Source organism: Polypterus senegalus, chromosome 7 (genome assembly GCF_016835505.1).
Source record: "Polypterus senegalus isolate Bchr_013 chromosome 7, ASM1683550v1, whole genome shotgun sequence".
Lineage (NCBI taxonomy): Eukaryota > Metazoa > Chordata > Cladistia > Polypteriformes > Polypteridae > Polypterus > Polypterus senegalus.
In genome coordinates, this window is record NC_053160.1 from 50,091,091 (window position 1) to 50,106,633 (window position 15,543).

Consider the following 15,543-nt stretch of genomic DNA (forward strand, 5'->3'; position numbering starts at 1 on the left):
GCAGTTCAAATAGGCAGCATGGCTGAGGCAGCATGTGCTTGATGCTGTATACCGATAATTCTCTTTCCGATCAGCTGCTCCGAGTGGTGTAGTGAGAGTAATATGGAAAAAGATGATCCGCTGTGGCAACCCCTAACGGGAGCAGCTGAAAGAAGAAGAAGAAAGTGCAGTGAGAGTAACAACGCTAAAGCAGCTATGGTATTAGGAATAGTTTGGCCATTCCATGGACCATTATATTGTTACAGGTTAATTGCAATCAGATGCATTAAACTAATAAACAATATGTGGTTAATGTCAGTGTATTTATAAAGGCGCATCAGGGATGGGATCTAAAAAAGAAAGGGAAACCACACTGGAACAGTAGCACTGCTTTGATGCTGGGTGCCACCAGTCTGCAAAACCGAGCTGAGAACTTGAGTATGCCAGGGTATGAGCTACCGTAGAAATGTGCGTGGCTTTAAACCAAGTTCAGATTTTATACATTGTGATTTGAACGTGGAAACAGGCTTACGCAACATTTTTGTGCATACACACTGTTTTTACATGATGCCCCAGGTGTGCCAGGTGCACAGACTTAAGGCTGCCATGGCTGTCAGAGGTGCTTCTATTAAACTTTGACTTGAAGATGACAAGCACTTATGTAGTCAATTATTTTGCATTTTACAAAGACAAAGACAGTCCTTTTCTGTTCATCAGTGTCAAAAAAGCCAAAAAGAATCCACCATATTTCAATATTAAATAAAAATGAAATGTGAAAACTTCCAAGGGTGTGAATACTTTTTATAGGCAGAAATGCAAAGGGATATTAGATAAGCACCAAAGCACTGGGACAAAAAGGGTTAACTAGACATCTATTTGCCTAAATCACTGGCTCTATTCTGCACAGCAGGATGCTCGAGAGAACAGCTTGAACAGCTATGACAGGTGTTAGCACTTAGTGCTTTCCAGATCAATACCTTTAAAATTGTGACTCAAGCGAGCCTATATTCTTCAGAAAACCTCAGAGACTGATCACATTAAGACTCAGTGAAGGGTATTCATATAAATAAGAGCAGGTATTGGTTATAAACCAATAAATTATACAGTTATTTGCTAGAAAGGGTTTTATGTTTTGAAACAATTAAGTAACTACTGTTTATTGAACATTTTAAAAGCAGACATTTTTAAAAATACATCATGGGGTCTGCTTCTATCATCAGAAAAAAGAAATAAAGGTTGTAATTTCCTAAAAATGTGGATGTTGAATTTACATGCATTACTTCTGTGCCCCCGTGGCTGAATCAAGAAAAGCTGGATCCTTACCAAACTAAAGTAGCGAGCCTCAGGTGGAAGCGATCTGTGCCAAACATGCTAAGAGGCATAATCCAGATGATGTGCCTTGCTCTTAGTGAGCCCTGACATGAGTGATAAAAACATACAGATGCTAAGAAAATTATTAGCAATTTTTTTCTTTTACTGTGTTCATTTTCTCTCTTGGCATCAATATCCTGGAATAACTGTCGACCTTCCAAACTTGCTTACTCTTTAGGCACATTGAGTACAAGAAGGAAAAAATCCTGACCAGAGGCACAAGTTGATTGTTGGGCTGCCACACACACAATTAACTTAACCCACATGTCTTTATTTTTATGGAAACTAGCATACTCAAAGAGGATCTTCAATGACATGGGGAGAACATGTAAACTCCACACAGATACTCTTGTTGGATATGAATGTACATCCTGGAAAATGTGAAGCAGCAGTACTAGCAACTACACAACTGAGTCACCCCAAGTATATTGATTATTGGGTGTATTGTTATGGATAATGGAAGGACTGGTGTCAATTTGGGAAAAAAACCTGCTGCTTGAAGATCTGTGCATCTGATTTTAAATAAATACTCTTTTCAGCATATATATATATATAATAGTTTTTCCCATATATATACAGTAATCCCTCGCTATATTGCGCTTCGACTTTCGCGGCTTCACTCTATCGCGGATTTTAAATGTAAGCACATCTAAATATATATCACAGATTTTTCACTGGTTCGCGCTTTCTGGACAATGGGTCTTTTAATTTAGGTTACATGCTTCCTCAGTTTGATTGCCCAGTTGATTTCATACAAGGGATGCTATTGGCGGTTGGCTTAGAAGCTACCAAATCAGAGCATGTATTACATATTAACTAAAACTCCTCAATGCTATAAGATATGCTTCCCGTGCGGTGCTTGTTTGCTTCTCTCTATCTTTCTCACTCTCTCTGCCTGACGGAGGGGGTGTGAGCAGAGGGGCTGTTTGCACAGAGGATACGGACGCTCCTCTACAAAATGCCGCTTTATCGCGGTGCTTCTGTATACTTAAAAGCACGTATTGATTTTTGATTGTTTGCTTTTTCTTTGCGAGCGCTCTCTCTGACATTCTCTGCTCCTGACGGCGCTCCTTTATGACGGCGCTCCTTTGAAGGTGATATGTTTGCTTTCTTTTAATTGTGAGAAAGAACTGTCATCTCTGTCTTGTAATGGAGCACAGTTTAAACGTTTGACTAAAGGGTGTTATTTCATGTCTAGAGGGCTCTAATAATGTTAACAGGGTAGGAGAGTTTATAAGGGCTTAAAATATATAAAAATAACCATACAAACATATGGTTTCTACTTCGCAGATTTTCACCTATCGCGGGGGGGTCTGGAACGCAACCCCCGCGATCGAGGAGGGATTACTGTATATATAAATATAGTAGTTGCCCCAAAGGAAGGATGGGCGCCCCACCCAGGATGGAAAAGGATTCCTTACCCATCCGGGATGCTCTAAAGAAAGGATGGAATAACTGGTGGCAATACCTGGCCGGGACGCCTTATTATTCCTGTCCTAATTGGGATGCCCAAAGACTGCAGAAACCAGTAGGGCAGCAGTTCATCCCCCTCCATTCTAGGTGGCAGTGCTTCTCATACAGAGTCCCAACTTGGACACCCGCAGGGCTGCATGGGAGTTGGAGCCCAGAAGTGCAGCCCTGTAGGGATACCTGGGGGACAATAAAGGGAGCTGCTGGGGGAGGACCTCCTTGGTTTTGTATAAGTACTTACTACAGGCCACGTCACGTCACCGGAAGCACTCCCGGGTTCACTTTAAAGGAAGCCCACTACCATGGCTCGGTGAGTCAGAGTCGGAAGGCAGTGGCCGAAACTAAAGGAGGTGGAAAAGGAGGAGGAATTGTTTTGATTTATTATATTATTGTGGCTTGTGATTGGGAAAGAATTGAGAAAGTAAGTGCCTGGGAGAAGAATAAAAAATAATGTATTTTATTCTATTTATATGTGGTGTATTGCTAGATCTGTGGTTTGGGGCTCTCTGGTGCCCTTGTGTGGTCACAAAATTAGATACATATTCGTCTCTGACGCTGGCATCCGAGGTTCGATCCCCGCAAGGGGAGCAGTGGAGTGTGTACGCCTGATGAGCCCAAATAAGGGCGAAACACATGTTGCGTACTCTTTGCATTATTTGACAGTAAACCATGTAACATTCTATGATCTGCTTCTCGCAACTGAAGAGGGCCCCGTGGCGGATGTTTGCTGACTGGTAGACCAACCACATGCGTTACCTGGTAGGTAACCACACATATAATAAGATTGTCATCAAAGGAGAACACCATCAACAGACATTTGGACATAAATCCAGCATATGATAACTTAAGAAGAACATGTTCACAATAAAAAAAAATTTTACAACCAATCCAACCGGGGTCCTAATCACACTAACTTAGCCAACGTAATTTTTTCTATATATTGTTTTTGATTCTTGTAAGTCTGAGCATTTACTTTATGATACACGATTCATTTTCTCCTTTTGTGGATCTCCAGCTGCAAATATGTATATATATATATATATATATATATATATATATATATATATATATATATATATATATATATATATATATATATATATACATATATATATATATATATATATATATACATATATATATATACATATACATACAGTGGAACCTCGGTTCATGACCATAATTCGTTCCAAAACTCTGGTCGTAAACCGATTTGGTCGTGACCCGAAGCAATTTTCCCCATAGGATTGTATGTAAATACAATTAATCCGTTCCAGACAGTACAAAGTGTATGTAAATATATTTTTTTTTTAGTTTTTAAGCACAAATATAGTTAATTATACCATAGAATGCACAGGGTAATAGTAAACTAAATGTAAAAACATTCAATAACACTGAGAAAACCTTGAACAACAGAGAAAACTAACACTGCAATAGTGTGCATAATAGCGCTAAGAACCGCTCTCTAAAAACACTTTTTTAATGAGTTTTAAGCACAGGGAAAAATGAACATTTGAAAATCTATAATTTAATAAACCACCAAGAAAAGTAACATTGCAACAATGCACTCTACGAACCGATCGCTGTAAACAGAAATGAAAACAAAAATAAGCCCAGTGCATTCTTTAACTGCATTCTCTACCTTATGTGTCCATCTCTTTCTCTCATGTGTGTGTCTCTCTCTCTCGTGTGTGTGTGTGTGTGTGTGTGTGTGTGTGCGTCTCTCTCTCGCGCAGCTGTGTGTGTGTCTCTCTCTCGCGCGCCTGTGTGTGTGTCTCTCTCGCACGCCTATGTGTGTCTCTCACGTGCCTGTGTGTGTGTGTGTGTCTCTCTTGCGCGCCTGTGTGTGTGTGTTTTTCTCGCGCCTGTGTGTGTGTGTCTCTCTCTCTCACGCGCCTGTGTCTGTGTGTGTGTGTCTCTCTCTCTCGCGCGCACCTGCGTGTGTGTGCGTCACGCTCTCTCTCGCTCGCTGCACAGGAAGTGCACAGGGAGAGACTGAACACGTACAAACTGAAAGGGAAACTGGCTTGTCTGTATACCGAGTGTGTGGTCATGAACAAAGGCAAAAGTTTGGTGACCTTTTTGGTCGTAAACCGATTTGTACCTGAACCGAGACGTTCGTGAACCGAGGTTCCACTGTATTTATATATATATATATATATATATATTTAGTGAGCTGGGGGGCTGATCACACCCCTAGAGATTACAGATGCTCCTGGAAAAACCACTGAAAACATTAACAGACTACCTTCACATTGCTCCTTACCTTATTTGCGCTCTGTTGCGTGACAAACCTCTCGTGCGGTACTCCACATACTTAAAAGCCTGTACGTAACCTGTCAGATTTGGAATTGATTGTTTGCTGTTCTCTCTCTCTCTCTGATATGCTCTGCTCCTGGCGGAACTGTCATGTCTGACTTGTCATGGAGCATGTTTAAACTTCTGAAGAAGAGACAAATGTGTGTTTGCAGTGTTTAAATAAAGTTCCTGTTTTCTACAACTCTTGTGTTTCTGTGCAAATCTGTGACCCAAGCGTGACAATATATATGTATTTATATATATATAAATACATATATATATATATACAGTATATAATAGATAACCATGTAATAATCAGAGTGTGATTCAAACTTAAAAAGGAATGTAATACTCCTATCTTCACCCTTCCAAATAAGTGAACCAGCCACCGTGCCACAGCATCAGAGGCTTCGCCTCAGGTTCTGACATCCAAGGTTCGATCTCCATAAGGGGATGCGAAAGTGCATATACCTGACAAGCTCTAATAAAGACGAAACATGTGTCATGTGCTCTTTATTACATATGTATGACATATTGGATATTGGATTTGTAATCAATCTTTATTACCCTGTAATCACTATGTAAATATTATTGAATTTATCTATCTATCCATTAATGTGTTTTCTGGAATTACATTTAAACAATGAAGAAATGGATTATTAAATTTACACACAATCAAATTAACGACAAAACTGCACTGCCACACTTTTACTAGCGCATTAAGGCAAGAGTGAAGGTACACTGGAAGCCATAAAACTTTCATAATCTGCTTAACGAAAGCTATCAAGATTTTAACAAGTTTCTATTTACTCATTGCAAAACAAAGGTTATGAATTGTGTCAACTTTTTCAATCTTAAAATTAGAAAATTTAGTAAATGAAAAGTGGAAAATCAGTCTACTGTACAAGCATGGATTTCAACTTAAAAATGTAACAACATGTTAAGCATAAAAAGATTTTTTAAAAAAACATAGCTTTAAAGAAACACATGGAGGAGGAGATCAGTTACAGTATGTATAGGTGTAAAGAGCAGTCTTTACATCACAGTACATTTCTATCTACTTTTAAACAAAAGAAATCTGCAAGTGATAACCACCGACTTCATTAGTGGAAATTAATTTGAATTATTTGTACAAGAGAATTTGAACAAGCACATTTTCAAAATAATTTGCATAACTGAACTGAGCAGTTTAAGTCAAGTTGTTCAGAAATACATTATTTTGTGCAGCCTTTGTTTCATTTATTTTCTATGCCCCAAGTTAAAAACGGTGAATACACAGCCTTGGTAATAAAAGACTAATTTTCAGCTTCAATAACAAAGACATTGCCCTCATGCCTCAGTGATCTCTTCTTTTTTTTCTTTATTTAGTTGAACATACTGAAGTTACAACTGCTTCTGTGCGTATCAGTGATTACATTTTTATTAATTTTTGTGTCTGTATTAGCTAACCAATATGTGCAGTACTTGTAATTACTAAAAATGGTATAAAATGGTCACAATGTTAATGTACCAAAACTGTGCTATGTAATTTAGAGTAGCTTTGTCTTCAGAAAATCAGAGGTACTTATTATATGCCTCTTCTTATTTAACTAATGTATTATCCCATATAATATTAACCTTTTTTTCTTTTGCCTCCTGAACAAATTAGGTGACCATACAATGTAAGTGTTGGACCTCTTGGATGCCATATTTGCTTTTTGTTTTCATTAATTCTTTTTTCACCACTTACACTTCAGATAATAGCAGGCATTCAATGCATTAATGTTTTTTGAAGGGGCACTACCTCCAAAAAGTCAAACACTGTGACAGTATATATAGAGTAATATAACACACATTTATATTAGCTTCATTTTTAATCTATTGTAATAGGCATATTATAATATACTAGACATTAAGCCCGTTACAATAATGGGCGCTAGAACAGTAGTGCATAAACATTAGTAGGAACAGTCTACTGTATATGAAATGGCAAGGGACCTTGTATGTGGCTGTAATATGCGTCACTGTATTGTGTGCCTTTAATTTTCTCTCTCAGTAATACTGGTTTGCATTTCCGTAAAATGCCTGTAATTTTGTCTGACAATAACACAGTGGAACCTCAGTTCACGACCGTAATTCGTTCCAAAACTCTGGTTGTAACCCGATTTGGTCGTGAACCGAAGTAATTTCCTCCATAGGATTGTATGTAAATACAATTAATCCGTTCCAGACCATATGAACTGTATGTAAATATATATTTTTAAAGTTTATAAGCACAAATATAGTTAAGAATACCATTGAATGCACAGCTTAATAGTAAACTAAATGTAAAAACATTGAATAACACTGAGAAAACCTTGAACAACAGAGAAAACTAACACTGCAAGAGTTTGCGCTATAGCCTTATGACCTGCTCGTTAAAAACACTTTTTTTAATGAGTTTTAAGCACAGGGAAAAAAATGAACATTTGAAAAATCCGTAATTTAATAAACAACCAAGAAAAGTAACATTGCAACAATGCATGCACGTGCCTTTGTGTGTGTGTGTGTGTCTCTCTCGCGGGCCTGCGTGTGTGTGTGTCTTTCTTAAGCACGCGCCTCTGTGTCTGTGTGTGTGTCTCTCTCTCGCCTGTGTGTGTGTGTGTGTCTGTCGCGTGCGTGTCTGTGTGTCTGTCTTTGTGCGTGTGTTTGTCTCGCGTGCGCCTGTGTGTGTGTCTGTCTCTCTCTCGCGCATGCACCTGTGTGTGTCTCTCTCTGCACACACAGGGAATGCACAGGAAGAGACTGAACACATGCCGTGGCTCCAGCATGCACTTCACCAGAAGACACACACACACGGACACCTGGACGCACACAGTTGTTTTATTAAAGAGGATAAAACTATATACTAAAAATACAAAATACAATTTCTTCTTTGTATACAATACAAAACTAATACTAAAATAAGAATAATAATTAGGTAGTAGCTACAAAGAAGAAAATAATCCAGACTGAGATGTCATTCAACTGCAGATGACATTATTCTATCAAATTTAGTCTCTCTTCTAAGGGCAATGTGAATGACACACCGCCCTCTCTGGCAGCATGTGGTTCAGATGTGGAATGGAGGCATCTGTGCTGTCCAACTGCAGATTCCTTTCAAGATCCAGCCCTTTAAATACTACACAGACACCATGGGCATCTAATAGGCACTGTTTCTGTAACCAACACGTGCTAGACATATTTCCAACTTGGAGTTAAAAGCTATGCTCATGAAAATACAGAGCAACTCTTCAGTCAGATAAATAGTTTGAAGAGAAGCTTTCCATTGCCAAAAAGAAGCCAACATAAAGAACGTTAGAAAGAGCTATGGGAGTGGTGATGTCATTTAAGGCAGTGGTCCTCAACCTTGTTTGTCCTCGAGACTTACTTTAACTTATTTCTTTTCACTGACGGACAAATGGCCCAAAGCCAAATCCAGGCAGGCGATTTGCAACCCATAGACTGAAAAAAACTGGTTTAAGGTACTTGGAAATTAGGTGTCAAGATTATGCAAATAATACTCCATTTGTCTTTTACTATTTTTTATTTTTTTATAATTACTTTAGTGGCATTATTTCATAAGCATTTTCAAAGATTATGTTTTGATGGTCACCACTATTTAGTGTTTTTGGTTTTCATGGGTGCTGCCTTATATTGTATCTGATTGATAGGTGGCTTTTTGGTTGCTAGACCTACAGGTGCTGGTCATAAAATTAGAATATCATGACAAAGTTGATTTATTTCAGCAATTCCATTCAAAAAGTGAAACTTGTACCGTAGATCCCGGAATACAGGCCGACCCGGTATATTAGCCGAACCCCTTCTCTACCTACTAAATTACATGTATTTGCCGATGACCGGTATTTAAGCCGACCCCCTTCTCCAAGCAAAATTTTCTAAATTTCCTTAAAAGTGTCTCCTCGGGTATATTTATAATGTTTATCGGCGAGAATTTGAGACTGCCGGCATTTTTGATATATAATATAATGTGCATAATTTACCAAAACACCAATCATTTTTCTAATGTATAAACCAATAATAAACCAAAAAGTTATAAAAAGTGCCAAGCCTACTTCGATTAAGCTAGGAGCATGGCGGCACGCATGGTCGCAGCGGCTCAGGGCTCTCCTTTTCAGTGCACTTTTTTGTTGTTTTTGTACTTTTTTTTTGTCCTTGTTTGTGCATGATCGGTTTGGCGAACATGCGCTACACCATTCAGAACCTTATAGACATCGGTGTCCAGAGCCAGACATCTGTTTCGAGTGGTTTTCATCACACGCACAACATCCCAGACAACATAGCGAGACCAGCGGGCTCTCGGTGGATTGTTGTCGGGTCTAGGAGACAACACAGACAGAGGAGGGAAAGAAAGCAGAAGCGGGGCAGCAGATCCGTGTTATGCTAAAGCTAAAAAACAACCATACAAGCCCTATACAGAACTTTTTTCTGCACTGAAGGAGCTGCTTTTAATCTAATTGTAGATGCGTATAGTGACAATAAAAGGCATTCTATTCTAGAAACAATTTCATGCTGTACTCACCATTTAATTTGACATCTTTGGGCTGCAGTAAGGGAGGAGATATTTCCACACAATGTCCATCTTCGTTTCGATTGCGATCGCTTACTTTTACCTTCTCTTCCTTCCTTAGCAATTATGTGTCTTGCTTGCATGGTCTTAATGAATTATATATATAGGTAAATCACTGCAATGACGGAAATTACATCCACAAACACATTTATCTGGGCGCAGACTGACGCTACTAACGCTCTAGGTTGTTTGTTTACAATCGCGCAAGCGGATACACGTGACCGCATCCGTTTAGTAACGCAAGATGTTGATCAGAAATCAAAACAAAAATTTCATTTTAAACTTCCCGATAATTTATTATAAATTTTATTAATAAAATCAACAACTAAAACACTTTTTTGAATAAATTCTTTATTTAATTTAAAGTACCGGCATGCAAAGTTACTTCTTCATCTGAAAGATGGCTCTGTGGTTTCGTCATTATTTACTTCCGTATTCATCGGCAAAACCGGCATTGCGCTGGAAATCTTGAATCTGAAACGATACTTGTTGTATAAACCGACCCCCAAACTCCAAGCCAAAAATCTAGGACGAAATTCTCGGCTTATATAACGGGATCTACGGTATATTAGATTCATTCATTACACACAGACTGATGTATTTCAAATGTTTATTTCTTTTAATTTTGATGATTATAACTGACAACTAATGAAAGTCCCAAATTAGAATATTGTGAAAAGGTTCAATATTGAAGACACCTGGTGCCACACTCTAATCAGCTAATTAACTTAAAACACCTGCAAAAGCCTTTAAATGGTCTTTCAGTCTAGTTCTGCAGGCTACACAATCATGGGGAAGACTGCTGACTTGACAGTTGTCCAAAAGACGACCGTTGACACCTTGCACAAGGAGGGCAAGACACAAAAGGTCATTGCTAAAGAGGCTGGCTGTTCACAGAGCTCTGTGTCCAAGCACATTAATAGAGAGGCAAAGGGAAGGACAAGATGTGGTAGAAAAAAGTGTACAAGCAATAGGGATAAACGCACCATGGAGAGGATTGTGAAACAAAACTCATTCAAAACTGTGGGGGAGATTCACAAAGAGTGGACTGCAGCTGGAGTCAGTGCTTCATGAGCCACCACGCACAGACGTATGCAAGACATGGGTTTCAGCTGTCACATTCCTTGTGTCAAACCACTCTTGAACAAGAGACAGCGTCAGAAGCGTCTCGCCTGGGCTAAAGACAAAAAGAACTGGACTGCTGCTGTGTGGTCCAAAGTTATGTTCTCTGATGAAAGTAAATTTTGCATTTCCTTTGGAAATCAAGGTCCCAGAGTCTGGAGGAAGAGATGAGAGGCACAGAATCCACGTTGCTTGAGGTCCAGTGTAAAGTTTCCATAGTCAGTGATGGTTTGGGGTGCCATGTCATCTGCTGGTGTTGGTTCATTGTGTTTTCTGAGGTCCAAGGTCAACGCAGCCGTGTACCAGGAGGTTTTAGAGCACTTCATGCTTCCTGCTGCTGATGAACTTTATGGAGATGCAGATTTCATTTTCCAACAGGACCTGGTACCTGCACACAGTGCCAAAACTACCAGTACCTGGTTTAAGGGCCATGGTATCCCTGTTCTTGATTGGCCAGCAAACTCGCCTGACCTTAACCCCATAGAAAATCTATGGGGTATTGTGAAGAGGAAGATGCAATACGCCAGACCCAACAATTCAGAAGAGCTGAAGGCCACTATCAGAGCAACATGGGCTCTCATAACGCCTGAGCAGTGCCACAGACTGATCAACTCCATGCCACGCCGCATTGCTGCAGTAATCCAGGCCAAAGGAGCCCCAACTAAATATTGAATGCTCATACTTTTCATGTTCATACCTTTCAGTTGGCCAACATTTCTAAAAATCATTTTTTTGCATTGGTCTTAATTGATATTCTAATTTTCTGAATTTGGGACTTTCATTAGTTGTCAGTTATAATCATCAAAATTAAAAGAAATAAACATCAGTCTGTGTGTAATGAATGAATCTAATATACAAGTTTCATTTTTTGAATGGAATTACTGAAATAAATCAACTTTGTCATGATATTCAAATTTTATGACCAGCACCTGTATAACCAATGACATAATGGCTGTCATGTTATTAAAGACAGATGTGTGCATTAAACAACACACAAATTATGTTTGAAAGTAAAGAAAAAAGTTACCTAGAACACTTTCTATAAGCTGGAGTTTGCATGTTCTCCCTGTGTCTGTGTGGGTTTCCTCCGGGTGCTCTGGTTTCCTCCCACAGTCCAAAGACATGCAGGTTAGGTGCATTGGCGATTCTAAATTGTCCCTAGTGTGTGCTTGGTGTGTGGGTGTTTGCGTGAGTGTGCCCTGTGGTGGGTTGGCACCCTGCCCAGGCTTTGCTTCCTGCCTTGCACCCTGTGTTGGCTGAGATTGGCTTTGGCAGACCCCCATGACCCTGTAGTTAGGATATACCGGGTTGGATAATGGATGGATGGATGGACTTTCTATAAGCACACTCCTGGTTAGTATTTTTTGGTCCAGTTTCATTTAGCTGGCGACACTGACTTTAGAGATCTTTCTTAACCATGAACAATTTTGTGACCTTTAAAGTTTCATCTTTTGGTACATCTAATTTACCTCCCTTAATGTCCTAAAAAAATCTGTTCCACTCAATTTTTACATTTGGACATCTATGAAAGGTCTTAGTGGTCACAACATTAAGCGAGTGTTATGCCTGAGGTGGAAAGGCAAGCCCAAAAGCAGAGTTCACCAAGACCAGGAGATGAAAGAAAAGATAGCATGAGAAATGGGTAGGGGTTCATTACCAAAGAGAATCAGCTCACAAAATTGCCAAATAAATGATATGATTTTGTATTCTGTTCATTTTTTGATGCCATTTCGTGATCCCTTTACAAAATATCTGTCTTTTTAGGGCTTCTGGACATTGAGGAAGCCAATAATCACATTAGTTTTTCATTTTATGGTGATTTGAAAAAGTAAAAATGTAGTAGTAACAGAATATTTGTTTTGTTACGTGCGCTATCATTTTGGAGTGAATGTGTCAACTGTTGCCACGGTGATTTTTCCAGAGCCACCTGGAAATGCACAATGTATGACTGTTAACTAAAAGCGATGGTATAAAGGTCAACATCCGGAGTTTCAAAATTCGCATACAAAGAGCATTGATCTGTGATACTTGTGAAAAAATTTTTCCCTAGTTAACAAAGTAGCCTTTTAGCATTTAGATGTTTGATTTTTGGATAGCATTTAAACACTTGATGACAGACCGATTTGACTTTTGGTAACAACTTGTAACGAATGTTTTATCTCCTGATCACCATTAATAAAATTTCTCATTGCCTCATTACAAATCAGTACAATAAAAACCAAATTCCTAAATACCTATAAATCTTAACCCTCTTTACACTAACACACCAAAACTTGTAAGAATGGGGATAGTGTTTCACCATCACAAATAGTGTGGTCCTGTGACGTGTCACATGATTGCCAACCGGAGCTGCTCTATACAAAACCATAGAAAATCGCAGCTCAGAAATGTTGCATGTCAATAAAAAGGGTAAAACATTGTACATAGAAGTAAGTGCAAAATTGGATACTGCATGTTCTAATCCCCCAAATCATGACAGCAGGAGGGTTAAATATCCCTGATAAACACAAAGTCAGCTTCTAAATGCAAACCCAATATGTTGATATGTCCCATTTTTTTCAGATTTTCTGTTATCCCTTATGCCATCCTCCCTTGTGTATTGTTTTAAAGTAAATGCACCACTTTTATTTCTAAATTATTTATTATTTCGTAATAACAGCATACCTGTATATGAAACATTAATATGATTGACTACAGCTTTGTCTTCAAAAACTGAATTCTGAATGGTTTGCTGGGCTGGGTCTTGTTTGGGTGTATTCTGTTGAATGATTCCTTGCCCTTTACCTTGCAGGGCTCATTTTCTGGGCATCTCTAACCGACTGTATTGTTCTTCAGTATGTATCCATCCATTTCCTAATCTGCGTATCCAATTCTGAGCGTGGGAAACCAAAGGCTCAATACTATACAGAAAGCACAGGTAAAATAGACACAACCTCCCCATAATTAGAGCACAAGTTTTACTAATGGGAGTCCTTAGTAGCTGAGCAGGCAGCAGCCACAGACAACTGCAATCAGCCACAGACAGCTGCAATACACTCGGATCCCATAAAGTTTGTTTGGATTAGAATTTAAAACTATGTACACATATGCAATGTCGTACTTGTTTTTCCTCTAGAAAACTGGAGAAACTGGTTCGTAATCCATTAATATGTCTGATTTTGAAACGAGACGTCCTGAAAAACAAGAGAGCAAAGAACAGGGAGGGTCTGCAGCCGTAAACCAGTCTAAGTGATCGGGGACGTGAGCTGTAGAAGCTGGCACTGATCGCCTCCGATGAAACTTTTTTCGTCTTCTGCAGAAGCATAAAATTGCAATAAAAGGTATCAGCACAATCGTTAATAGATTGCTTTAAATTCACAATCGTGTGAATCTCTATTGAAAGTTTGTTTTAGAATGTGGGGAAAACACTAATATTGTGATCAATAGTGCAATTCCGACATTCAGAATTTAGCCTGCTTCGAGAAATTTGTATATAATAAATTTACACAAAAAGAGTCTGACTTTCATTCAGAGGGGTGCAATTGCCCTTTCTTGTAAAATAATTTATTGATCCTGACAGTTAACACTGTTGAGCATGTACCAGTTTTAAAAACGTGTACTATATTCAGATCTGGTTATTCGTAACTCGTTATGTGGTGGAGTTTTATGTGCTCATTCGATATTTCTGTCATGTGTAGCATCCTATAACACGATTTCGAATAAATGCGAGCTATCACACAATCGATTGTTTTAAAATTGTCAATATGTTCCTAATCTGTGTTATTACAACTCCAGCTAAATTCACTTTTAAAGAAGAAAAAAAAAATACTTACTGCCTGCGCTTAGGGTGCAACTATACGTCAAATGAAAGAAAAGTTAAAACTTACCTGTAAACTATAAATGGTAGTCAAGTAAAGTTTACGTTCCACGCCATAGACAAGATAACTTAATCCGCGATTCACGAAACGAAATCTATTTGCAGTTCTCGCCTTTTTCATTACTGGCAGGCAGACTGACCAATCGCATAACTCAGCACTCCGATAGGTCCCGGTCAAAAATACAGTAAACTAACATTAAAGAAAAAGTTCTTATTTTATAGATGTAATGTTGAACAAGATAACAGAACTGAGAACGAAACAAATCAAAACCTCTCCGGATGTTTTGGAATGTATCGGTGGAGTCAGAAGGTTTCGGGGAGGGGGGCTGGGTGGTTATTTGTGGAATTTGGCTCCCTAGGAAATCAATTCCCCTCCGCCCGTTTCAATGTGACGCATGCGCAAAATGCCATAGTCGCTTTTGATCGAGTTTTCCGCCTACGCTAAATCAACATTTTCTTTAACTGAATTGCCATTCTCAGGATCATTTTTAGACATTTTCCTGTGTGAGGATGTTTCTAAGGACACACTATCCTAAATCTCTTATAAAAAGTCATCTTGATGCAAGTGTTAGACTAAGTTGAGGAAATTGCACTGAAAGTGCGCATGGAACAGAATGAAGATTATTTGATTATTTTATCACCAAATAATTCTAATGTGGCATTTCAGACAAAGGTATTGAGGTACTGAATTGTGCATTAGAGCATATAACAGCCTAATCAGTTATTAGAAACAGGAAAGTTCACAAAATTGCATATGTATTCTAGGAAAGATAATGAAAATGCATTATAAATTCACATATTGCTGCACTTTGGGTGGCACAGTGGTGGCACTGCTGCCTTGCAGTAAGCAGACCAGGGT

General features: G+C 38.8%; 1 protein-coding gene across 2 annotated transcripts in view; it reads right to left on the reverse strand.

The window, feature by feature from the left end:
* Positions 1 to 14,976, reverse strand: part of LOC120532534 (beta-1,3-galactosyltransferase 5-like) — a 46,404-nt gene extending 31,428 nt beyond the window's left edge. For both annotated transcript variants that reach the window (XR_005634316.1, XM_039758602.1), the window contains exon 1: positions 14,695 to 14,976. The gene's annotated coding sequence lies outside the window, so the exon portion shown is untranslated. The remainder of the gene's footprint in view (positions 1 to 14,694) is intronic.
* Between the last annotated feature and the right edge of the window lie 567 nt (positions 14,977 to 15,543).